This window comes from Vipera ursinii, assembly GCF_947247035.1.
Source record: "Vipera ursinii genome assembly, chromosome: 7".
NCBI classification, from domain to species: Eukaryota; Metazoa; Chordata; class Lepidosauria; order Squamata; family Viperidae; genus Vipera; species Vipera ursinii.
Genome location: NC_139521.1, coordinates 26403490 through 26427509, shown reverse-complemented (window position 1 = coordinate 26427509; position 24020 = coordinate 26403490).

Below are 24020 nucleotides of genomic sequence, written 5' to 3'. Positions count from 1 at the left end.
TGGAGAAAAGCCTAATGCTGGGAAAGATCGAGGGCAATAGAAGAAGGGGACGACAGAGAATGAGGTGGCTGGATGGAGTCACTGAAGCAGTAGGCGTGAGCTTAAATGGACTCCAGAAGATGGTAGAGGACAGGAAGGCCTGGAGGAATGTTGTCCATAGGGTCACGATGGGTCGGACACGACTTCGCAGCTAACAACAACAAGACTGGGGAGAGAGGCGCTCCCCCACTTCTTTTCACTCCTGCCATGGCGATTTCCTCAGAGCGGGGAGCAGCTGCTTGCTGGGTAATTCCCGAAAGCTTTCTTCCTCTCCCCGATCTTGCCTTACTTGCTCGTCCTCTGATGTAGGCTTCTGCTGGGTTTCCTCAACCTCCCCCCGCCTGTTTTATTTTAACCCCACCCTGCCTCCCTCTTTTGCAAAGCCTCGGAAGATTCTTCTCCCCGTCAGCCTGCTCCTCCGCTTCTTTGGAACCTTCACAATAGGCGGAAAGAAGTCCCAGAGAGAGACACAGAGCACAGGGCAGAGGGAGAGCAGTCTTTTCTGAGGGAGGAAAAGCCAGGACGGCAGAGCCATCCATACCAGAGGTGGACGGGGGCGGGGCTGGTGCATGTTTTGCCTTGTTCTGTGCATGCATGTGCATGTGCACATGCGCACACACATTTTGCGGCTCCCAGGTTTTTGTGTGTGTGACGGAACCGGTTCCGAGTGGCTCTTTTGCTGTTTCAGGTTGCCGACCCCTGCTCTATGTTGTCCCTTTCGGCTCAGTTGTGACGGAATATGAACCCATGCTGGGGCTCCAAATGCATATAAGTAACTTAATTCAGGTTTCCTAGCATGCCAGCATGTAAATGGTAATTCACCAGTTGTTGAATTAACCACAATGTTTAAAACATGGTTAGCACACATTATTGCCTCATCCCAAAGTTTTTCACATAAACCAGAATCGGATATCATTGTTCTAGCCATAGCCTGCAGCATTTGCCCTCGTCGTTCAATAAAAGTGTTATGTTGTGGTCTGTAAGGGGCTGAGCGCTTATGTTTTTTATTTTTTTTATTTTAATTCCATTTATATCCCGCCCTTCTCCGAAGACTCAGGGCGGCTTACAAGCTTAGCAGTAGCCTTCATTCTATGTATATGCCTGCTTATTAGGGCTTTCATACACCCCCCAAACGGCATTATTACAAAGTCAGCTTAATTGCCCCCAACAATCTGGGTCCTCATTTTACCTACCTCGGAAGGATGGAAGGCTGAGTCAACCTTGAGCCTGGTGGGATGCGAACCTGCACTAATTGCAGGCAGATGGTGTTACTTAAGGAGGCATTAGCCCACTGCTCCACCAAGGCTGTTCAATGCCAGCTTCCTGTAACATAGTTACAAAGTACCATTATCGGTCACTAGGCAAAGAACTTTGTGTTTCTGTTTCCTTTCAGCAAACTTCAGCCAGTTTGCAAAATGCTGGAATGTTTCTGCCTTGGTTTTCATTAGATAACAGAAACCATACTGGGAGAAATGATCCATCATACTTAATATATAGCAGGCTCCACCAAAACTTGGTTTCATAGGGCCAATTATGTCCGCAAACACTACCTCTAAAGGCTCAGTGGTTTTGAAACCATTGGTTCTGTTTGCAGGGGTTACCTTGCTTTTCTCTTGGCTACACGCATTACAATTCCGATATTTTGAACAAGGTTTCAATTTTATCCCTTCAGACAATTCAACTGTTTTCCTTAACATCTTGAAATTCACATGTCCTAAACGCCTATGAAGCAGATGAATACATTCATCATGTGGCTTTTTGTTATCATAGACAGAACTTGTATTAGCCATAATTACTGGCTTGTCAGGAAGAACAAATAAATTGTTCTCCAATCTAGCGGTAACACTAGTACCATCTTTTTCTATAAGACATGTTTCTCCCCTAAATGTTACTATGAACCCAGCCTTTAACAATACTTTAACAGATAGCAAGTTATACCTTAGTTTAGGCACATATAACATCGGTACATGCTCGTTGATATATGAACAGTATGCAGGACCTTCTCCAGATGCTTTCATTTTCCATCCGTTGGCCAATGACGACATACTGTTTGCTATTAGTCATATTGACAAACCGTTCCTTGGTCCTGGTTATACAATGAGAGGCCCCACTATCAACCACCCACAAATCATAGTTTACAGTTGTTGGTGACCTAGATATGGCTAAACTAACATCTTTTCCTGCTCTCCTATTGCTGGCAGTATTCTGTTTCTTACCCTTTTTACAGAATTTAGCAATATGCCCTTTAGCCCCACAAGAATAACATTTTCTAACGGTATAGGCAATTATAGACAGTTTTTCTTCTTGTGGTTGTGTCTCTCTCAGCTGGTCTCTGTCTTGCCTTCTTCTGGACTCTTCCAGTAGTCTTCCAGTTATGCCGGTCAGTGTCAGGTCATCTCTGGTCAGGACTTCCAATGAAGAAACAAAAACATCATAGCTTTCATCCAGAGACGAAAGAATAATGTAGACCTGATGCAATTCTGGAAAAATCAGCTCCTTTTCATGTAGCTCTTGCAGAGTTTTCTTCATTAATGTTAAATGAGCTAACATATCTCCACCTTTCAGAAGACGAGCTCTAAACTACGTGTAAGGTGTATATGTGCACCCACACTATCACAAACATAGATACGTCTTAAAGTGTCCCAACACCTAGCAGCAGACTCCTCACTACGAATATGGACAAGCTGCTGGTCATTCAGTGTTAGTCCAATTATGCAAAGAGCTCCTTCGTTATCCCGGGTAAATTTTGCTATCTCCTTTGCGTCTTCATCATCTGCTGGATCCCAAGCAGTCACATCTGGCGGATCATGAACTACAGCCCATAGCCCTTCCTTTCGCAGAAGTAAGCAACATTTCATAGACCAGAAAACATAGTTTGTTCTGTCTAACCAGGTAATCATGGAGATACTGGTTGACTGTTCTTGTGCCATTTTCAGTTGAACAGATAACACAAACCCAGCTATCTGAATATGGTACTGTGTACACTAACTCTCAGTATGTCCTGGGCCCATAACCAATGAAAAGGATGTGCAGAGCTACTCTTGAAAAAAACATAAGAGTTTGCACGGAAAAAGGATTGTGAGAGTAATGAATTGTGTACAGCAACCACACAGATATACTGAGTTGTGCAAAGAGTTTACTTGTAGGATAAAGTAATAGCACAGTCCAAGAAACAGTCCAGGTCATACACAGATACTTAAAGTATAGCCGATAGCAACAGTCCAAGGATTATCCACTACAGAGTCGTCTTACCAGGCAGTAAATCAAAACACATTAATCACAGTTCTTCAGGTTCTGCATACAGTAGCAAAGCAAACCACAAACCGCGACAAACAGTAATCAATAGCAGAGAGACATGAATTGTAACAGAGAGAGAGAAGCCGTGTCTCTAGCTCCCTCTTATAGCCATTAGGGACATTGCTGACCAATCAGCAGAAAGTATAGCGCAGTGCATTCACTATTAAAGGTATACATTACAGCTCTAACTGCAACCATACAGCCTTGGTTTATAGAGCCTTGGTGGAGCAGTGGGCTAATGCCTCCTTAAGTAACACCAGCTGCCTGCAATTAGTGCAGGTTCGCGTCCCACCAGGCTCAAGGTTGACTCAGCCTTCCATCCTTCCGAGGTAGGTAAAATGAGGACCCAGATTGTTGGGGGCAATTAAGCTGACTTTGTAATAATGCCGCTTGGGGGGGTGAAAGCCCTAATAAGCAGGCATATACATAGAATGAAGGCTACTGCTAAGCTTGTAAGCCGCCCTGAGTCTTCGGAGAAGGGCGGGATATAAATGGAATTAAAATAAATAAATAAAATAAATATATTGCCAACCCAACCAGTTAGGCAATAGACATAGTCCTAACAGTCCACATCTGTTTTGTCCTGGCCCTGTGACTTATTTTTCTTTGCTCCACCTACATAACTGAATATATTATGCCAAGCAAAGACCAAGTATTCATGTTCACATTTCACCTCACTGCAGCACAAACATGTCCCTGCTTAAATGTCTATGTCGTCTCATCCTCAGCTCATAGCCGACATGGCTTTAACTCATTCTTAATTTTTCTGGGTTTAAGGTAATTCTTTTCCTCTGCTCCCAAAATGACCCCTTATCCTTCCAGGAACTGTAAACCATCCTATCTCCTGTTTGGCTTGAGAGAGATTGTTGACTCTTGCAGACTTTTGCCCACTAATATTTCAACATAATGTGTCAGGACCCACCCCAATCCACATCTTAAGAAAAAAGAACTCATGGAGACAGGATTGTCCAAACAGGAACTTTTACTAAAACAGGGTTGACAGTGGATAATCTAGACAGGATCTGGAAACTGTGTCACAGATTGATACTTTTAAAGTGTCCCCAAGTAAAAACCCCTCCCCTCAGTCCATTTGGTCAGTCCAGGATCAGTTAAGTTTCATGTGTCAAAACCCTTCGTGGGAAAAGGAATCTTCCATGCATTTACAACATTTGCTTCCTCCCCTTCAAATTCCAATCGGAGATACAAACCAGAATCTCTCCCTCCCCACCTCTTTCTTTGTTTTTCTCAGTTCAAAGGTTCTTCCCCTGGTCTTTGATGATGGCCTCCAGGCAGGCTGAATAAACAACCTTGCATCTAATGGATAGGGATGGCCTATTAACATCTTCTCTTCCCCTCCTTGGGAATGGCAGAATCCAGTAAGGGGGTGAGATTTAGGTTTGCACAGATAGGGGTTTAGGAATGGAATATAAATGGATTCTGACATAATGCTTCATTTGGAAGTATACTTCAGTTTTTAAAACAGTAAAAGCAGGGAAGTTGGCAGGCATTAGCAAACATTACCTCTGTGGATGCAAAATTGGAGTCACTTATCATTTACTCATTTGATATTTAAGCAGGTTACTTGTGCACAGTCTTTTTGTTCCTCTTTTCCGGTTGCTGCTATATGCTGTGGTATGCTGTAGCATTCTTGGTTGTAATTTACTGCTTGACACTGAGCCATTTGTAGTGGGATGTGCCACAAACTGGCATTCCTTCTGGTGTATGGATTTAGGCACTCAGAATTACCCAGACATTAAGGCCACAGTTGACGATTCTGAACAATTAAGCCTAACTCATTTTGCAGCACTGAAGCTGACGATGTGTGCCACAAATGCACTCATCATAATAAGTGCATTGCAATATCCAGACACTGCTAATGCAGGCTATTGGACACTATTACAGCCAAACCTAATTTAAATTTACCTAATGTAATTCATTATTTTGACTGAAGAAAAAGTAGATAGGGATGGAAGGGTTAGTACAGGTAATCCCCAAGTTATGAGCGTTCACTTAATGCTTCTGCGAACTTACGTGATGAGTGCCCCCTAGTGCTTATGAGCAAGTTCCGAAATTACAAATATTGCAGCACCACAGCAGTTGTTCGCCCTTATACATGACCACAGTGGCTCTGCAAATTTATCCTGGTTATTCCCTCCCTCCGAACCCTTGTTCTGGATCTCCCTAGGCAACAGGATTAGGGAGCAAATCCTTCACTTTCTTGGCTGCTCCAGACCTTTGGTGCGTTCGCAGAGAATGGAGACCTAAAGTAACACAAGATCACATGAGATCAGTAGGGTGAGATCTCACACTACTGATCTTGCGTGGCCTCATGATACTTTAGGCCTCTGTTTTCTACAACAGAGAACCGAAGTGAAGTCGGAGACGCTTCCACGTGCCTCTGGAGGCTGGATCAGGGCATCGGAGGACTTTTCCAGGCTGTTGCCACCCAGATCTGAGGCCAGGGAATGCTTATGTAGCCTTCTGATGGCCTGTTTCTAGGAGGCAATGGCCTGAAAAAGGCTTCTGGAGCTCTTATCAGGCAACCATGGGGGGGGGGCACGGAAGCATTCCCCGGGCTCAGATCTGGGTATTAACAGCCTGAATAAAGGCCTCCGATGTCCGGATCAGGCATCTGGTGGGCCGCGGAAGCATTCCCTGACCTCAGATCTGGGCAGCAGCAGCCTGGAAAAGGCCTCTGGAGCCCAGAACAGGTCACAGAGGAGCTGTAGAAGCATCCCCTGGCCTAAGATCCAGGCGGCAGCAGGAAACGTGGCAGAGAGGAGATGGATCTTTTCCAGGTGAGTCCGGTGTGGCAGGAAGGGAGGGGGAAGCATGAGGTATCGTAGTGGGTCAGGTAGGCCTTGGGGGCCTGTTCCATCACTAGGCCCTCCATGGCCTTCCCCACCCTTAGATACCTCAAGTTCACTTTATGAACCACATGCATTTTAACCAGCAAGGGAGTGATCTCATTCAAGGTACGAGATTCACTCTATGAGTTTTCGAGTTATGGAGTGGAAGGGCAGGCTCCATTCCACTCGTAACTTAAGGACTACCTGTAAAGGCTGAAGGGGGAAAAACCACCAACATTAGCTTCCACATAGGTTTGGATTGCTTTCGAAGAGATTGCATGTATACTGTATACTTCAATTCTTATTTTTTAAAAATTGCTGTGTCTGAAATTCTGCTTGACTAATGATTCCTGGCTTAGCAAAATTATATCTCTTCCAACTAATTTATTTGCTCCTCTTTCTAGCTGCTGTTTCCCCCCCATTTTTAACAGCTTTTAATTTCACAATATTAAGAGGACTTCATAAAAATATTTCTCCCTAGTATTTGAAACATTTAATTCACATATAAAAAGTTTGAGCGAACTAAAGCAAGGGAAATTCTGCTAGAGATTTTCATTGCTAGAAAGTAATTTATTATGAGCCATCCAAACTTCATCTGAATATCTCTCTCTTTTATTTTGATAGGTTCTCCTTTGTGGAGTAAGTATATCAAGGAGGATTTTTTAAAACACTTGGGATTCTTTTCTAACATGTTAATCCCCTAAAAAGCATTAAAGTCATTCAACTAGAAATCTATTATCACGTTCAGCTCTGCAAGAGATTCCCTTCTTTTAATATCAATAAGCTTGTTTATTATTCTTAGTAGTGCTGTATATTTAATGACTCAGATACTTTATAAAATATTAAGGAAGGATATACGCTTTGAAATTAAAGTTTTATTCATTTTAGCCAGTTTTTAAAAATGTACCTTCAAATTAATTGTAGGGCTCTATCCAATATCAGGATTTGTTTTGCTTACCAAATGGAAGCTCCTATTAAAATAAAAACACCAGATAATCACAAATGAATTTGAATCAAATAATAATAAATGTTAACTACTGACTTCAGAAGTTCTCAACTTCTATGAGAACTCATGTGAAAAAATACATTAATAATTTTAAATAATTCACACTTCTAGCATAAATTCTATTTTAAGTACTATAACACAAGATACCAAAATGAATGAAAATAGAAAGATGTTAAAATTTCATTGAATACAATGGATTTACATTCAGCCAACAAAAGCTAGAATTACATTGCACGTGCATCCAGTATCTTTGAATAGTTTTAGCATATTAGCAAATTCAGTGTTGAGTATGCAATGTGGTTTTATAGGCACTGAAGAAGAGGATATAGGTTCAGTTTGGCTATCTCTTGCTTAAGATTCCAGGATTTAATCCAGAGCAAATTTATGTCAAATGGAGAAAAGCCCTATGATTCTACGACTTGAAGTTCCTACCTTTCAAAACAGGTTGTTGGAAGGAAGAGAAATATTGCTGATGAAAAGTAGGGACTGGATGAATATAAATGCATATTATAAAGGCCAATGGCTTCTTTACTGAAGAAAAACTGCATCAGGAATAGGGAATCTGGTACTTCATCATTCCTTCTTACCTTTGGCCTTGCTGAAGTTCTATGAGAATTGTAATTCACTAAGGTTGAAGGGGCACAGATGTCTGCACTATGGCAACAGTAATCAATGAACTTATCACTATGCAATTAGATGAGCATACTGTGATGCTCTCTGTATAAGCCTGACTCTGGAAAAGATCTTAAGCTACCTTTGGGACAAAACATAGCAGCCAAGATGTTAGTAGGTGATATTCCTATTCAAAATGACTATTTAATTATTAATAGTGCTGCTTTTGAACATAAAATCCTATCTGGCTCAGTTCCAGGATAACTTAAAGAAATCCCCTCCAATTTATGTAGGAGAATAGGAAAAATAACACTTTGGATCCAGTGCCTGCAAGAAAACTAAATGAGGAAAGGACCTGAAGTTCTTTTTATCATTAATAGTGCATACTTACAGACATAATTGGAAAATGAATTAGAAACAGACATAATTGGACAAGTGGTCTTCTATGTATTAAGTACACATCTGTTTTTCTTTTTCCTTTTTTCCTTTATATTTATAAGGATTACAGTCTTTAAAAACTAAATACAAATTTTTGTATAAATTGGATTTCCTGAGAAAACTGAGCGATCATTTTTAAAAGTTGTTACAACTATCACTGGAAGATTTAAACTTTTACTGCCTAGATCAGGGGTGTCAAACTCAATTTCATTGAGGGCCGCATCAGCATTGCAGTTGCCCTCAGGGGGCCAGGTGGGTATGGCCAGGGTGGGCGTGGCCTACTGGGTGGGCGTGGCTAGAGTGCGTATGGCCTACTGGGTGGGCGTAGCCAGCTCTACAACGTTCGCATGAAGGGTGCCTATGGGTGCTTGGGCAGGAGTGGGACAGATCTGAGGGAGGGTCTCTGGGCTAGGGCCAAGGCAGTGGGGGCCATTCCCTCACTGTTTCCAGGATGGCTTCACGGGCCGCATGAAATCACTTCGTGGGCCGGATCTGGCCCCCGGGCCTTGTGTTTGACATGTCTGGCCTAGATTGTAAAGTTTATTGCCTTGATAATAAATGTTGCCCTGGGCTGCAATTATCACTCTACCCTCTTTTGTGAATTACAAATGATCGGAGACTGCAATATGTTTTGACTGGTAAACCGAACAGCATCGAAAGGTATAGAAATAGGAGGAGGAGGAGGAGGAGGAGGAGGAGAAGAAGAAGAAGAAGAAGAAGAAGAAGAAGAAGAAGAAGAAAAAGAAGAAGAAGAAAAAATAGTAGTAGTACTAGTGATGGAAAGGATGGAAAACCAGATACAAAGTAGGAGATATAAGAAACATACCCAAGACCCATAAAGAACTGAAATCCTATATATACCAGCGGTTCCCTTTATACCCCGCAACCATAGAACACTTCTGATATACCGTATTTTTCGGACCATAAGACGCACCTGACCATAAGACGCACCCAGTTTTTAGAGCAGGAAAACAATAAAAAAATATTCTGAACCAAATAGTACCGGTATACTAAAACAGGGCTTTTCAACCTTTTCATCCATTGTACCACTTTTAGGACAAGGCAATGTCCGAGTACCACCAGTCGCCCAGCAAGGTGTCAAAAACTTGACCCCCCCCAAAAAAGGAAAAAAATGATAAAGTACAGGTAGTCCTCGACTTACAACAATTCACTTAGTGACTGTTCAAAGTTATGACGGCACTGGAAAAAGTGACTTATGACCATTTTTCACACTTATGACCGTTGCAGCATCTGCAGGGTCATGTGATTTACATTCGGATGCTTGGCAATCGATTCATATTTATGATGGTCACATTGTTCCAGGGTCATGTGATCACCTTTTGCAACCTTCTGACAAGCAAAGTTGTGGAGAAACCAGATTCACTTAACAATCATGTTACTAATTTAATTTCTCTCTCTCCTTCTCTTTCTCTCCCTCTCTCCCCCTCCCTCTTTCTTTCTCTCTCCTCTCTCTCCCTCTTTCTCTCTTTCCCTCTCCCTCTTTCTCTCCCTATTTTTCTCTTTCCCTCTATTTCTCCCTCTTTCTCCCTCTATTTCCCTCCCTTTCGTTCTCCTTCTCTCTCTCCCTCTTTCTCTGCCTCTCTATTTTTCTATCTCCCTCTCTTTCTCCCTTTCTCTCTCTCCCTCTATTTCCATCCCTATTTCTTTCTTCTTGTCTCTCTCTCCCTCTTTCCCTCTCTCCCTTTCTCTCTTCCTCTCTTTCCCTCTCCCTCTTTCTCCCTCTATTTATCTCCCTTTCTTTCTCCTTCTCTCTCCCTCCCTATTTCTTTCTCCTCTCTCTCTCTCCCTCTCTTTTTCTCTCTCTCTTTCTCTCCCTCCCTCCCTCTCCCATTGTCCCTTCCTTCTTTCCTTCCTTCCTTTCTTCCTTCCCTCCCTCTTTGTCCTTCCCTCTCCACGTTAGAGCAGTACCCGCGGAGGCGGCCCTGTGGCCCGGCTTTCTCTTGCAGAAAGCAAGCTGAAACGGAGCGAGGGAGATTGCCAGGAACACGAATTGGCCGATCTCACGCTCCTGCAATCTCCCTCGCTCAGTTTCAGCTTCCCTTGCTACAAGAGAAAGCAGGCTGAAACAGAGCGAGGGAGATTGCAGCAGCGTGACATTCGCATTCCTGGCAATCTCCCTCGCTTCATTTCAGCCTGCTTTCTCTTGTAGCAAGGGAAGCTGAAACTGAGCGAGGGAGATTGCAGGAGCGTGAGATCAGCGTTTCTCAGCACGTGCCAATTCGTGCTCCTGGCAATCTCCCTTACTTTCCACTTGCAGAGGTTGGGGCTGGCCATACGGATCACCTTCGGACCATAAGATGCACCCTCATTTTCCCCCCCACTGTTTTTGGAAAAAAGTGCATCTTATGGTTCGAAAAATACGGTATTCTCGCACTCCTTACAAAAGTTTGAAATAACAGCAATGAATTATGAACATACACTATAATTTTGGAAACCCAAGTTTTTGTACCCCCTGGAATATCATCTTGCAACCCCAGTTTAGAGGACAAACAGAGTGAAGTTGAAGTACTAGTACATTAAGGTAAATATGATATTGTTGCCATTACTGAAACATAGTGGGATGTACTGATGGAAGGATACAAACTATTCAAAAGAAACAGACCTAACCAAAGAAGAGATGGAATTGCATTATATATAAAAGATCACTACATCTCTACAGAAATCTACAAAACCAAGGATGAAAACCTCCTAGAATCCATATGGATCAATATAAAATGAAAAAAGAACAACATTTCTATAGGAGTATACTACAGGCCACCCAATGAAGCAGAAGGAATAGATGAACTTTTTGCTAAACAATTAACAAATATATGTAGGAAATATACTACAGTAGTAATGACGCGGTGGCTCAGTGGGTTAGGACGCTGAGCTTGTCGATCGGAAGGTCGGCAGTTTGGCGGGTCGAATCCCGAGTGCCGCATAACAGAGTGAGCGCCTGTTACTCGTCCCAGCTTCTGCCAACCTAGCAGTTCAAAAGCACGTAAAAATGCAAGTAGAAAAATAGGGACCACTACGGTGGGAAGGTAACAGCGTTCCGTGCACCTTTGGTGTCTAGTCATGCCGGCCACATGACCACGGAGACGTCCTCGGACAAGCGCTGGCTCTTCGGCTTTGAAACGGAGATGAGCACCGGCCCCTAGAGTCGGAAACGACTAGCACGCATGTGCGGGGGAACCTTTACCTTTACCTTTAGTAATGAGAGTCTTTAACTACCCTGATATCAACTGGAAGGCAAACTCTGCAGCAAGTGGGAGCTCAAGCAAATTCCTAACCAGCCTACGGTAGCTGACAAGTTTTGTCATTCAAAAGGTAGAGGAAGGAACTAGAGGAAAAACTATACTGGATCTAATTCTTACCAATAAAGAAGAAGTGGTAGAGGGAGTTGAAGTTATCAGAACTTTGGATGAGAGTGACCACGTCATACTGGAATTCAATATAATGCAAGCACAAGCAATAGAACATAATTCAGCCAGTGTCTTAAACTTCAAAAGAGCTGATTTTAACAAACTCAAGAAAGTCTAAGAAAAATTCCATGGATGAAAATCCCAAAGGGGAAAACAACTCACAAAGCATGGGAAACTCTGAAAAATATGATCATAAAAGCAGAGTCCAACAGAAAAGGAAAAACAAGAAATCCAAGAAGACACAAGCTTGGTTGCACAAAGATCTCTCGGATAAACTGAAAAACAAAAAAGGACAAGTACAAAACATGGAAAAAGGGACACATAACTAAGGCCCAGTACTCTTCACTATCTTCCTTCACTTAGATGAGGGAATAAAGGGGAACTCATCAATTTTGTAGGAAAAGTCAACACCACAGAAGACAAGCTCCAAGACAAGTGTCATCGAATGTTATTGCTTGACAACAAGATCTTGACAGACTTGAATAATGGGCCCTATCCAACAAAATGAAATTTAATATGAAGAAAATAGGTTTTACACATAGGCAAGAAAAAGCAAAAGTACAAGTACAGATTAGGCAAAACTTGGCTCAAAAATAGTAACTGTAAGAAGGACCTTGGAGTCCTAATAGACAATCACTTAAAGATGAGCCAGCAGTGTGTAGCAGCAGCCAAAAAAGCTAATACAATCCTTGGTTGTATAAACAGAGGGATAGAATCAGATCATGTGAAGTGTTAATACTACTTTATAATGCCTTGGTAAGGCCACACTTGGAATACTGCATCCAGTTTTGGTCACTACATTACAAAAAAATGTTGATATTTTGGAAAAAGTGCAAAGAGCAACTAAGATTATTAAAATATATGAAGAACAGTTTCAGGATTTGGGTTTGTCTAGTCTAGAGAAAAGGAGGAGTGGGGGAGTTAGGGTTAGGGGAGACGTGATAGCAGTATTTCAGTATTTGAGAGGTTGCCACAAAGAGGAGGGGGTCAACTTATTTTCCAAACCACCAGAGGGCAGGATAAGAAACAATGGACGGATACTAATAAAGGAGAAAAGCAATCTGGAAATAAGGAGAAATTTCACAACAGTGAGAACAATTAAACACTGGAACAGCTTGCCGTTAGAAGTTGTGGGTGCTTCATCACTGGAGGTTTTTAACACTAGACAGTCACTTGTCTGAAATAGTATAGGGTTTCCTGGTTACTGTAAGCATGCATTGGACTAGAAGACCTCAAAGGTCCCTTTCAGCTCTATTCTGATTCTGATTCAATTATTTTTCTAACACTCACTGAATTTGGGAAGTTCTACCTGACCCCTCCCCCAGTACCTCTGGAAGTCTTCTTATTGATTTATAAAGACTATTATTTAGTTAGACATTTGGAAGATAACTTTTGAATTTTAGTTTTGACTGAGCTGTGAAGTTCAATGCTTTATGTTTTTTTGCTTGTATAATTTTTCTAATTAAATTATTGTGAACCAGACTTCCTGTTTGGCAGCCGTCAGGACAACTGGGAAAAGCCAGTTCTCGGCTTTCCAGCTTGGTTTTTCTTTGTCTAGTGACCCTTAAAGGGTCAGAAAGTTGCCCTGGAGGGCAATGAAGGAGGAGGGATACTTCAGGAGCTCAGATCAGGGGACACCCAATCGGAGCGAACTGTAGGACTCTCTGGAAAAATGAAGGAAAAGGCTGTTAAGATCTACCAGCCATAGTCGTCTCCAATAGGAAGAAAAAGGACTATAACTCAGCAGAATTTCAACTGCGTGCTGAAGCTCGGTGAGCAGGATTTTCTCTTTCCTTCTACTTGAGGATTATAAATATTGAGCCCCTGATGGGAAAGGGCTGAAAAGTAAAGACCCCCAGAAGGTTTAAAAGCGGCGAGTAATTATAAAGGGGGGAAAGATTCGGATTTGACCCAGATTAAGAACTATAGACCAATTTCATTGCTCAATGTGGATTGTAAAATTTTTACTTCAATAATGGCGGGGAGATTGAAAAAAATATTTGGTTGAATTTATACACCCAGATCAAAATGGCTTGTTACCAAAGAGACAAATTAAAAATAACTTAAGAGTGATAATAGATGCATTGGAATACTATGAGCTACATCCAGGGAAACAAATGGCATTAATATTTTTAGATGCTCAAAAGGCATTTGATAATCTTTCATGGCAATTTATGATTCATCAATTACAAACAATGGACTTTGGACAGAATTTTATAAATATTTGGTAAAAGGTAAAATATTTGGGTATATATTTATCAGCCAAGTGCTCAACAATAAAAGAAGATAATTATACAAGGTTATTGAAACAAATAAAGCTAGACTTGGAAAAGTGGAAGAATTTACAATTGTCATTATTAGGAAGAATTGCTACAGTTAAAATGAATATATTGCCTAAGATTTTATTTTTATTTCAAACAATTCCGATAAAACTTGGGAAAAAATCCTTTCAACAGTTGAATTCATTAATTTTGAAGTTTAATGGCAAGGAAAGAAAGCTAGAATAAAGATGAAAACCTTGCAAGATGCTAAGGAAAATGGAGGCTTTGGATTACCCGAGTGGGCTTTGTATTATCAAGCATCTGTATTAACATGGGTGAAAGAATACATAATGCTTAGGAATAAAAGGTTGTTATATTTGGAGGGACATGACTTACAATTGGGGTGGCATGCTTTTTTGTGGTATGGGACAAACAAAATCCATAAGTATTTTCAAAATAACTGTATTAGAAATAGTTTGATAACAGTATGGGAAAAAATTAAAACGGAAATATATGTAAAACTTCCAGGGTGGTTATCAACAACCAAAGCTTTCTCACACACAAATTTGTTAGATTTTGAAAAAACTTGGACAAATAGATATATTTTGAATACTGATGGGACATTAAAATCGAAACAATAGCTGGAAAATCAGGGCATCAACATGTCATGGTGGGTACTCTTACAAGTACAAAATAGATATGGAAAAGATATGAAACTATGGATTTTATAAAGAACAAACTGTATTTGATAAGATATTATTAACATCTGATGAGAAATTAAGAAAATGTATAGATTATATTCAGAACAAATATGGGACTAAAAAGTTCCATTTAGCTTATGAGTAGATTTTAGTGGGATACTGTTATTGGTACTTTGTAGGTAGTTATGTTAAAGGGGAGTTAAAGCACATTATGAATTTGGTTAATTCTATATTATGCATAATTTTTATTTAGAATATGATTATTATAACTATAATCCTGTATTTAGCTCTGGGAAGTGGGGGGGGAAAGTGGGGGGAAAGTGGGGGGGGGGTTGGGGTGGGGGGATTTGGGGATATATTGTAAAATCTTGTTTTTGTAAAACTCTTTAATAAAAAAAGAGAAATTAAGAAAATGTATAATTTTTGTTAATTTTGTTAATGGTTTGGGATTGACTCTTTTTGTTGTCTGCCTGTGTCTTGTATGCTTGTCTAGCTTCATCTAAAGCTTTCCTAACAATTGGCCAGGTGTTTTGTAATTGTGCAATCCATTCCTTCAGTGCTGGGATTATCGGTTCATTTGGGGTTAATTCTGGCATGGGGTTGAAACTTTGACTGGTAGCTACTTGAAAAGGAGTGTAACCTGTGCTGGAGTGGACTGCCTTATTATATGCCACTTCTGCAAAAGGTCCGTCCAGTTTGTTTGCTGGAAATTAATAAAGCATCTTAAATATTGCTCAAGTACTGAGTTAGATTTTTCACATTGACCGTTCGATTGAGGATGATGACTAGATGTCAGTCCTTTGGTGATTCCTAAAAGAGATAAAAATTCTTTCCAAAATGCCGACGTAAATTGCACCCCCGTATCAGATATGATGTGTTGTGGTGCCCCATGCAATCTGTAAATATGCTGCATGAAAAGTTTTGCTAAGGCTTTTGCGGTGGGGATCTTTTGGCAAGGGATGAAGTGCACTTGTTTGGAAAACAAGTCTGTGACCATCCAGACTACAGTGTTCCTGTTGCTTTCTGGTAATTTCACTATAAAATCCATGGCTATTTCTTTCCATGGGGCTGAGGGGTTCGCCACTCGTTGTAACAGTCCTGGTGATTTCCCTTGCAGCCTCTTAGCCATTGCACAAATTTGGCAGCTGCCCACGTAGCTTTCTATGTCCTTTTTCGTGGATGGCCACCAAAATTGCCTTTTAGTTAAGTGTAAGGATTTTACAAACCTGAAATGTCCTGCTGAAATTGACCCTCTGGGTGGCAGGTATGTATACTGTCTCACCCACCCAGGGTAGTCCATCTTTAATTGTGCACACATGTCTATTTTTTCTGGAACCATTCATCAGTTTCCAAAGACTTTCAGAATTCTATTCCAGTTTGGCTATCCACCCTTGGCTTCATTTTAGCTTGGGTCCTGGTGGTGACTGGTGCTGCCAGTTGTTGTTCAGGCATAAGTAGTTTAGAGTCAGTGACCCTATATTGGGGCATGTGAGATAATGCATCCGCCAAGAAATCCCCCTCGGTAAGTGTGAGTGAAATTGAATCAGTGAAAATGTTGGGACCAATGGGCTTGCTTAGGAGTGAGTTTCCTGGGTGTTTTTAGTGCTTCCAAATTTTTGCAGTCTGTCCAGACCTGGAAGGGGATTTTATTTCCTTCAAGGAACTGGCACCATGTAAGTAATGACCACCACACAGAGTACGCCTCTGTTTCCCACATGGGCCAACGTTGCTCTTTCTCAGACACAAATTTGTTAGATTTTGAAAAAAATTGGACAAATAGATATATTTTGAATACTGATGGGACATTAAAATCGAAATAAGAGCTGGAAAATCAGGGCATCAACATCAAAATAGATATGAAACTGTATGGATTTTATAAAGAACAAACTGTATTTGATAAGATATTATTAACTTTTGATGAGAAATTAATTAAGAAAATGTATAAGTTTTTGTTAATTTTAGAGATGGAAAGTGAACAAACTAAAGAGACAATGATAAGGTGGGAGAAAAACTTTGGTTATAATATAGAATTAGAAAAATGGCAAAAGTTATGGGAGAGAAATTATAAATTGACAATGTCAACTGCGTATAAAGAAAATCTGTATAAAATGTTTTATAGATGGCACTTGCCTCCAGCAAGATAGCAAAAATGTTTAAAAATGTGTCAGGTAAATGTTCGAAATGTAAACGTAATTTAGGTACGTATTATCTTTATACATACATACATACACACACACACACACACACACACACACACACACATATATAATTTTTATTCTTTACATACATATGTTAATTTTCCAAACAACGTGTGAACTGAGTTTATAATTCATTAATACCTATAGAAATCTCACTCTCTGGTTCTTTTTTCCAACCATTTATAAAATAAATTCCAGCTTTCATAATATTCTGTTTCTTCTTTGTCTTTTAGTCTCATAGTTAGTCTGTCCATCTCTGCGTATTCCAATATCTTCTTTATTAGCTCTTATTCTGATAGTACTTGTTCATTTTTCCAGCATTGTGCATAGCTTATTCTTGCTGCATTTATGATATGTAGAACGAAGTATGTATTTTGTTTATCAGTCTTTTCTGGTAATATACCTAATAAAAATAATTTGGGATTAAATGCTACATGTTCTCCTAATATATTTTCTAGCCAAACATGTATTTTTCTCCAATAGGCTTTTACTTTATCACATGTCCACCAAATATGGTAATATGTACCTATATTATGTTTACATTTTCAACATTTGCCTGATACATTTTTAAACATTTTTGCTAATCTAGCTGGAGGTAAATGCCATCTATAAAACATTTTATACAGATTTTCTTTATATGCAGTTGACATTGTCAATTTATAATTTCTCTCCCATAGTTTTTGCCATTCTTCTAACTTTATAGTATAACCAAAGTTCTCCGCCAATCTTGTCATTGTCCCTTTAATTTGTACACTTTTCATCTCTAAAGTTACCAAAAAGTTATACAATTTTTTAATTAATTTCTCATCAGACGTTAATAATATCTTATCAAACACATTTTGTTCTTTATAAAATCCATACATTTTCATATCTTTTTCATATCTATTTTTTATTTGTAAACTTACCCACCATGACATGTTGATACCGATATTTCAGTTCTTGCTTCGATTTCAATGTCCCATCAATATTTAAAATATCTTTATATGTCCATGTTTTTTAAAAATCTAACAAGCTTACATGTGAAAAAGCTTCAATTGTTGATAACCACCCTGGAATTTTTACATATATTTTCATTTTGATTTTTTCCCATACAGTTATCAAAGCATTTCTAATACAGTGTTTTGAAAATATCTATGAATTTTGTTTTTCCCATACCATAAAAAGGCATGCCATCCCAATTGTAAATCATGTCCCTCCAAGCATAACAACCTTTTATTCCTAAGCATTATCCATTCTTTCACCCATGTCAATACTGATGCTTGATAATACAAAGTCCACTCAGGTAAACCAAAAACCCCATTTTCTTTAGTATCTTGCAAAGTTTTCTTTTTTATTCTAGCTTTTTTCCACTGCCATATAAATTTCAAAACTAAAGAATCCAACTCTTTAAAAAAAAGTCCCCCAAGTTTTATCGGGATTGTCTGGAACAAAAATAAAATCTTAGGCAATATATTCATCTTAATTGTAGCTATCCTTCCTAGTAAAGACAATTTTAAATTCTTCCACTTTTCCAGATCTAACTTTGTTTCAATAGTGTTATATAGTTGTCTTCTTTTAATGTTGAACATTTAGCATATAAATATATACCCAAATATTTTACCTTTTGCACTATCTGTACCTCTATCACCTCTGATATTCAATTTTTTTGCTTATACGTAACATTTTTCACTATTATTTTAGCTTTTTCCTTATTAATTTTTAATCCCGCTACTTCACCATATTGTTCCAGTTTCTTCCACAATTTTGGAATCATCTTCAAAGGATCTTCCAAAATGAATACCAAATCATCAGCAAATGCTTGTAATTTATGTTTCACCTTTTAACTCCAAACCTCTAATTTCTGCATCTTGTCTTATATTTTGATTTAAAACTTCCAAAGTAAAAATGAATAGCAGAGGAGACAGAGGACATCCTTGCCTTCTGCCTTTCCTTATTTCAAAACTTTCAGTACAATCTCCATTCACAATTACTTTGGGAATTTGTTTGCTATATATTGTTTTTACCATATTTACAAAGTTCTGTCCGAAATCCATTGCTTGTAATTGATAAATTAAAAACTGTCATGAAAGATTATCAAATGCCTTTTGAGCATCTAAAAATACTAATGCCATTTGTTTCCCTGGATGTAATTAGTAGTATTCCAGTATAACTGTTATCATTCTTAAATTGTTTTTAATTTGTCTCTTTGGTAAAAAGAGACAAATTTGGTCCGGATGTATAAATTCAACCAAATATTTCTTCAATCTCTCCGCCATTATTGAAGTAAAAATTTTATAATCCACATTAAGTAGTGAAATCGGTCTGTAATTCTTGATCTGGGTCAGATCTGAATCATCTTTTGGTATTAAAGAAATATTTGCTTCAATCCATGTCCCTGGCATTTTAGCTTCTATTAAAAGTCCATTACAAACATCTTTCAACGGATCACTTAGTATCTCTTGCAAACTTTTATATAGTTCTGCCGGAAGTCCATCTGGGCCAGGAGCTTTACCATTTTTTTGTCTCTTTATAACCTCTGTTATTTCCATCATTGTAACTCCTTCAACTAACATATTTTTAAATGTCTCTGAAATCTTCAGAAGATTACTATTTCCTAAATATGTTACAATCTTCTCTCTCGGAATCTCCTTGTTATCATATGTCTTTATAAAATTCTTTAACTATATTTTTTATTTCTTCATTTTTATATTGTAAATAACCTTTCTCATCCAGCAAATTGTATATCATTTTTTCTTTCTTTCTGTTTTTTTAACTTTATAAGCTAACCATCTTCCCAGTTTGTTGGCGTTTTCAAAAAAAATTTTGCTTCGCTCTTTTAATCTGTTCTGCCATTTTTTCTAACAAGTTTAGTTTATATTTTACCATGTCCATATCTCTTTTTAACGTCTTTCTTTGCGGATTTTTTTGCAATTCTAATTCTAATTTTCCAAATTCCTCTCTTAGTAATGTATATTGCTGTTTTCTCTGTTTATTTTTCTTTACCATGTACGATATTGATATACCTCTGAAATATGCTTTAGCTGTGTCCCATAAATTTTGTATCTTAGTATCTTTTTTTTCTTTATAAAAAAAATTCCATTTCTTTTTTTAATTCTATAAATTCTTTTTCTTTTAATATAGAATGGTTTAAAGTCCATCTTAGCCTTTTTTGTATCTCTTTCCAAGTCATTTTCAAAGGGTTATGATCTGCCCATGTACCTATTTCTATTTCAATGTCCTGCACATTCATTCTCAGATCCGCGGTCATCCAAATCATATCAATTCTTGACCACGATTTCTGGCTATTTGAGTAAAAAATATATTGTAATTTTTGTGGGTTTATTTCCCTCCAAACATCTTGAATTCCAATGTCCTCTGCCATATCAAAAAATGTCTTAGGTAGTCTTCCTCTACCATTTTTCTTTATTTTGTTACTTTTGTAGTCAATTTTTCCATCTATTATTGCATTAAAAGTCTCCTAGTAAACAAATATTTTGATACTCCATTTCTATTATTTTTTATGTAGATTTTTATAAAATTTGTCCTGATTGTTATTCGGTGCGTATATTGCCACTAATAATATTTGTTTTTGATGCAAATAAATCTCTACCATTAATATTCTTCCTTCTTCATCTGAATACACCATTTTTGAATTTATTGTCTCTTTAATATATAGAGCTACTCCTCTTTTTTTGTGTCGATGCGTAATAAAGTTTTCCAATTTTTGGATATTCCAATAGTTTATAATGTTGTGCTTTTATATGAGTTTCTTGCAAACAAATTATGTCCAAATTTAGTTTCCATAATTTCCTAAAAATCTTGTTTCTTTTAATTGGAGAATTCAATCCATTTATATTTACTGAAAACAAACCACTTTCTTTATCCATTTCCATTACTTATATTTTGGTCTAACCGATCTGGTAGTTCTTTGTTCTCTAACAAGTCTTTCATCTTCCCCCTTTTGGAGACCTTCCTCTTTCTCTTCTTTTGTTTGTGTGGTTGCTCCTTGGATCTCCTCCTCTGTTTGTTTCTGTTCTTTACTTTCTTCTTGACCTCTTTTTACTCCTTCATCCAGAGTTGATCTATTCTTCTCTTCAAAGTCTTCTGCTTTCCAAATTGAATCAAGTCTGTATCTTGTATTGTTCCAATTTATTAAGATGCCTTCTGGTATCAGTCATCTAAAATTTATGCCATTAGCCATAAGTTTCGTGGTCAAGAAATAGTATTGTCTTCAAGAATCTCTAACTCTCTTGGGTATCTGTTTTAAAACCACAATTTCTTTATTTTTATATTGTATTGGTTCATCTCTTACTTTTCATAATATTTCATCTCTTACTGACTTCCTTACATGTACATGTACTTCTCTTGGTAATTTATTTTTTCTTGCATAACTTGAATTGAAACGAAAAGCCCTATCGAGCTCAAGTTGAATTTCCGATCTGTCTATTTTCAGAGCGTCCTCCAGGATATCAATAATGACCTCTTCTGTGTTTTCTGCTCTGTCCTCAGGAATATTTTGGAATCTCAAATAATGCTCCGCATTTGCGATCTCCAAGATCTTAATTTCATTGTCTAATTTTTCATTTTCTTGCAATAAAATTTCTATCTTTTTGTCATTATCACCTGTTTTTTCTTCAATCTTATTTATTTTCTGTTGGTTTTGTAATATCATTTGATTGTGAGATTCCAATTTCCCCTTTATATCTATCATTTCATTTAACTTCTCCAATGTTGCTTGTGTAATTTTATGATTCCCTTGTGTCTCCAAGCGATTTTTCTCCACCATCTCTTGATTCTTCAACATAAGATCCTGAATAAATTTTAATGAGGTCTGTGTTTCACTTTGAACTGTAGTCTTTTCCCTTTGCAACATAGCTTCAATGGATCCCTGTGTTGTAGGGCTGGATTGACCAACTGAGGGTGCAGAGGAAGTTTTTTTTGTAAGTCTAGTAATATTAGATGAAGTCATTTTGAGGTTTACAGTCTGTAGCAAAAACAATGTCTGTTTAAACTTATTCAAGTTCAACAAAAGTAGCTTAAAGTCTCAGTCTCATAACAAAGCAACTTTATCTTATTGCAGGTGTTCTTTCCAAGGTCACGCAACCAACAGAGGGAATTACAAAGTTTCATTCTTCTTCTCTTTTTTCCACCACTAGATGTCCTCCTTAGCTTATTTATCAATGTCCACTATTTTAAACGAAGAATCAATGTCCAATATTTTAAACAGAGAATCTCTTTTACCCCAGGTAATTACCCGCCGCTCAATGCCGAAGACGGCATTGGTCGTGCTGGTGAATGATCTCTGGCAGGCTCGGGACAGGGGTTGTCCCTCTGTCCTAGTCCTATTAGACCTCTCAGTGGCTTTCGATACCATCAACCATGGTATCTTGCTGCGGCGTCTGAGGGGTTTGGGAGTGGGGGGCACTGTTTTACAGTGGTTCTCCTCCTACCTCCTGGGCTGCTCGCAGTCGTTGTTGGCAGGAGGGCAGAGGTTGGCCCCGAGGCCTCTCATTTGTGGAGTTCCTCAGGGGTCGGTCCTCTCTCCCCCCTTGTTCAACATCTATATGAAGCTGCTGGGTGAGATCATTTGTGGTTTTGGGGTGAGGTATCATCAGTATGCTGATACCCAGATTTTTCTCTCCACCCCAGTGATGCCCTCAACATGATGTCCCATTGCCTGGAGGCGGTCCAGGTCTCTATGGAGAGAAACAGGCTTCGTCTTAATTCCACCAAGACTGAGTGGCTGTGCATACCGGCATCTCAGATTAACCAGTCTATTCCATCGTTAAGTATGGGGGGGTGAGGTGTCCTCCCCCGTAGATAATGCCCGCAACTTGGACGTCCTCCTGGATTCATGGCTCAGTTTGGAAGATCATATAGGAGCCATGGCCAGGGGGGCTTTTGCCCAGATTCGCCTGGTGCGCCAGTTGCGGCCCTATCTCGACCGAGACGCCCTACGTACAGTCACCCATGCGCTTGTGACCTCCCAGATAGACTACTGCAACGCCCTCTACATGGGGCTGCCCTTGAGGACCACTCGGAGGCTTCAGCTGTTGCAGAATGTGGCCGCACGAGTTGTGATGGGGGTTTCCCGATACTCCCACGTAACGCCTCTTCTCCACGAGCTGCATTGGCTTCCAGTTGCCCTCTGGGTGAGATTCAAGGGGCTGGTGATGACAAAGTAAAGGCCTATTTGAAAAGCCCTGCATTAGATTATGTTTTACATTGCCATCCTGTACGTCTTAAGTAGACCTTTGTGAAATTCTATTTCTTCTGAATATACTGTAGATTCATACTCAAATCTCATATCAAAGTCAGAACTGACCATTCCTATTGTATTAGCACCCATCATGATTAGAGAACAGAATCTTAAAATATTTTCAGTATGAACAATTTAATATGTATGTTTACTCTGGAGAAAAAATAGTTTTATAAGGAAAAAAAACAAAATATCTTAAGTATTTTAAAAAGCTTTATGAAGTCATTTTTCAAAATAGAAGTCATTAGTTCTGGCACTATATATTATGTTTGGATACTAGTCCATCAATATAGTTGAGTTCATCTGAAATGTTATATCCACTGTAGGTCTAATGAACATTCATGAAACAGAAAGCAAGAATGTACTGGAGTAGACATCATTATTTCTACATGCATGTAGGAAAGTTCTGAAGGAAGGCTGCAATGACAATTCTTAATTCTTGTCTTTTGAATGCCCACATGGAACATCCTAATTCCTATTGATATTTCAAGATTATTTCTGTTCAATAGGATTTCAAAAATTATTGCCATCAAAAAAATCTTGAGACTGCTAACATGACAAATTCTAACAGTAGTTTGACAGTTGAAGATATTCATGCAAAGCAGCTTTCGTTCACTGTATCTTTTTAGCTGCTAAAATGTTTTTATTGTATTTGTTTTTAAGTCAAGTAGGAATGTAACATGCAGTCTGCTTAGCTTTTTAGCATGGAATAGGAAGACTACTATAGGCAGGTGTCTTGTTAAAAACATGCTGTTGGGAAATCATATGCATGCTTATGTAAAGTAAGTCCTACTGGGTTGAGTAGGAACCACTGGCAGAATCAGCTGAGTTGGGTGGCCTTATAAATGCATGTCAAAAAAATAAATATCTGCAATTAATTCCCTAAACACAAATCTTGTCCCAGCTCTGATGCACATTCCTGAAATATATTGCCCTGCAATGTTTGACAACGTAAA